Raw genomic sequence first — 3,867 nt, 5'->3', positions numbered from 1 at the left:
GTAGGTAGCTCGTCTTCCAAAATCCTGCACAAGTAAATGTCTCCTTCTCGAAAAATCCTCTGGGGCTCCTAACCCGTCTTGTAAGTAATTCTTCCCTCCTAGCGCTTCCCCAGTGCGTTAGCACTCCCTCTCCCCACCTCATTGTGAGGTGTCTTGTGGCCAAGAAGTTAAAGTCACACCTCCCCTTTTCTCCTCGTCCATTCACAAAGCCTCATCTCACACAAGCTGCTCGCCTTGCTTTCCAGTCCGAGGCTCTGCCTCCTTCCATGGTTCCACCTATCAACGCCTCAGACAAAGCTCCATACGCCGCCCCCTTCCATTCACACCTGCTGGCTTTATAGGCAAAATTAACTACCGAGGCTGCAAAGGTGCTACCTCTACTCCCAAGGAATTTACAATCTAGAGGCAGAGAAGGACCAATTCATAGATTAGATAATATGGTACAGGCAACTAAGATTACTTAACATAGTCCGCCTGGAGATTCAGGGAGAGCTTTCTGATGCCTGAGTTGTTTTGAAGGCATACGACCTTTACTCAGGTGGAGAGGGTGGTAATGGAATTGCAGGTAAACCAGCATAAGCAAAGGCACTAAGAGGTGAAACAAGGTGGGATCTGCCAGAACCGCGAGAATTTTGGCCATCGAATATAAAGGGCAATTTGAAAGTTTCAAGGAATACAGCGGTATTCCTTGAATACCGCTGGGGCTAGGTTGTGGAGGAGGCCTATTCCAAGAAGCCTTAACTATGCTCTGTAGGGAACAGAGAACCGTTGCAAGATTTTAAGTTGAGGCTTGTTGTGATCATATTTGTGTTTTAGGTAAATTACTCTGGTTTGCAATATAAAGGGTACAGCCGGAATAACGCAATCTAGGTGAGAGGTGACAAGGAATTAAACTGGGGCAACTAGAGTAAGGGACTGAGAAAGCAAAATAAACCCTGCTAATAATTAGACTGTGATTTACACATACAAGGCCAGGGACAAGACCAAGAAAAAAGTGTTTCTCCCAAGGACACGTTGCGACTGCAAAAGGATTAACAACCCCCATCATTTGATAATTGGATAACTTCCCTGGCTTACCTTTTTCCCTCTCTCCTCCAAATCGAAATTACTGAGATACCCAATTACTAAGCTGCCTGTTTCCCTAGTCCCTCCTTGAAATCATTCAGCAGAAGCCCAAACTCTTCATAAACTGCCCTACTCCCTCTTACAAAGACACTTGCAGTAACAAGCTTCCAAGTGGACCTTGTCCAGCTCAGTGCATCGGTAATTAGGGACATAGACTTTGGAATTGGATGGACTGGGAAACTCAAGCCTTGGCTCTCTGATCTTGAGTAAATTCCTAATTTTTTTTTTTCCTGGCCGAGTCCTAACCACTGGACTGCCAGGGAACTCCCAGTTCCTAATGTTTAGTCTTCAGTTTTCTCATCTGTAAAAATCAAGGGAATGCTATATGTTGGCATAGTGCCTGGCAATAGTTAGTGTCCCCAAAACTTTATCTGTTATTAACGGCAGCAGCAGCGTGAAAACTTCCCAACCCGCTCAAGAGTGGGTTAGGTACTTGTCCTGCGGGTGCTCCCAGCACAAGTATTTCACCTTTTATAACACCTGTCACACTATACTGTACTTTGTAGCCTTCATAAGACTGCATCTGGCACTAAATCTTAAACTTCTTGAAGGTGGAGACTTGGCAGTTATGGCCTCTAACTAGAGAATGCCCTGGGTGGCACAAAATATAGCTGTGCAAATCTCCAATTTTGCTGGTTCCTGTGACCAGGACTTATGCTGAGAATTGCTGCCATTCTGAAACCATCAGTGTTTGGGTTGCTGTAACATTTCTTATGAATCAGACCAGACTTTCATGTCAGAATAACTAAGAATGTCTTCTAGGAAGATACTTCTAATTAAAAAAGGATACAGATTTCGATTTTATTCTGATGTGGTTGAGAATCTGCCTGCCAATGCAGGGGACACGGGTTCGAGCCCTGGTCTGGGAAGATCCCACATGCCACGGAGCAACTAGGCCCGTGAGCCACAACTACTGAGCCTGCGCGTCTGGAGCCTGTGCTCCGCATCAAGAGAGGCCGCGACAGTGAGAGGCCCGCGCACCACGATGAAGAGTGGCCCCCACTTGCCGCAACTAGAGAAAGCCCTCGCACAGAAACGAAGACCCAACACAGCCATAAATAAATAAATAAATAAAAATTTAAAAAAATAAAAAATAAAAAAAAAAATAAAAAAAAAAGAAATGAGTGCAAATCTCCTTTTATAGGAGTTAGATGTTTATCTTCAACGGTTAACCGCTGCATTCATTTTCATGAATAAGCTTAAATTGCTCAAGTTAATTTCATTACAGAAGTTACTCTAAAAGCCAATTCCATTTCCAAACTACAGTTACCATCATTTGAATTCGATAAATCATAAGATAAAAATAAGGTATGTAAAAATGTAATGCAAAGATACATTCTATGATATTCTGATAAATAGAACAAATTTATCTTTATTCTGCAATGTAACATGTATTTTCTATTTTTCTTGGTGCCTGAAATACAACATCTACTTATTCTCAAATATGTATGTTTTGGTTTATTCCCTCTCTATGGGAAAAGGCCTAAACTTTTGTCTTATTTTGTCAGTAGAAAATAGCTGAGTGTTCTTAAAAAGTTAAAGAAAATATTTTACTCATATAAATGATGTAATAGATAATGCTATTACTAAATATGAGGGTTTTTTTGGTTTTTTTTTTTTCTGGCCGCGGCATGCTGGATCTTAGTTCTCGGACCAGGGATCAAACCCGTGTCCCCTGCAGTGGGAGTGTGGAGTCTTAACCACTGGACCACCAGGGAAGTCCCTAAATATGAGTCTTACTTATTATAAAGTGACCAAAGAATGATCCATAAATGTATTTTTCATTTATTGCAAGCATAAAGGGAGAGCAAGAAATGTCTACTCTCTGGATGCCAGGTTGGAACTCTTTCAATTAATTTGTTTTTTTTTCTTGCTCTAGTAGGACAGTGGTACTAGGACTCACTGAATGGTCAATGCAGAAATTCTCAGGAAAGAACATTTCATTTCTCACCTACCATTAATTTCAGTATTAATCACCAGATTTATTCAAGGACATACAGTGGGGTCTCAAGTCCTCTCCAACACTCATTGCTATGCCAAAGGCTTTATATATTTTCTAGATTACAGTTATCACTTAAAATAGCAAGATAAGATACTTATAAATGCATATTAATATGAAAATGCATGCAAATCTATATTTGTACAACTGATTAAAAGTTTTCTTTGGAGCAGGGAACTATCCAGTGGTAGTTATTCTTTATTCAATTCTTTATTCAATCAATTCTTATTCAGTTATTAGTGAATAAAGTTAGTCTACATTCAGTTAATATTCTTATTGATTCTTTTGTCTAGTGATAAGCTCAAAGCAACACAACTGCTGGAATGGTGGCAGAGTTGATATCCCCACCTAGAACCCAAACCAAAGTACCATTTTCGAAGAGTAGGTTGAATTTGATAAGCAGGGATCAAAATGTACACAGGGACAAGTGTCTTAGTCTGTTTGGGCTGCCATAACAATATACCATAGACTGGATGGCTTATAAATAACAGGAATTTATTTCTCACAGTTCTAGAGGCTGGGAAGTCCACGATCAAGGTGCTGGCAGATGGCAGATTCAGTGTCTGGTGAGTACTTCCTTACTGATTCATAGATGCCCATCTTCTCTCTGTGTCCTCACATGGTGGAAGGGCTGAGAGAGCTCTGTGTGGTCTCTTTTGTAAGGGCACTAACCCCATCATGAGGGCTCCAACCTCATGACCTAGTCACCTCCCAAAGGCCCCACCTTCTAATAGCATCACATT

The 3,867-nt window shown here is 41.1% G+C and overlaps 1 long non-coding RNA gene across 3 annotated transcripts in view; it reads left to right on the top strand.

Annotated features, from left to right (window-relative positions):
- The window catches only part of LOC309619991, a 28,675-nt gene that overhangs the window by 70 nt on the left and 24,738 nt on the right, over positions 1-3,867 (top strand). The window contains exons 1-2 of one of the 3 annotated variants that reach the window (XR_014239348.1): positions 2,248-2,961; positions 3,633-3,690. This is a non-coding gene — a long non-coding RNA (uncharacterized lncRNA). Of the gene's footprint in view, positions 1-2,247; positions 2,962-3,615; positions 3,691-3,867 lie in introns of those variants that run through there. The other 2 variants (XR_014239346.1, XR_014239347.1) reach the window with 2 other exon arrangements.

This window comes from Balaenoptera borealis (genome assembly GCF_965194805.1).
Source record: "Balaenoptera borealis genome assembly, chromosome: X".
Lineage (NCBI taxonomy): Eukaryota > Metazoa > Chordata > Mammalia > Artiodactyla > Balaenopteridae > Balaenoptera > Balaenoptera borealis.
Note: the sequence above shows the minus strand (reverse complement) of the source record. Positions and strands in the feature narration are given on the sequence as shown.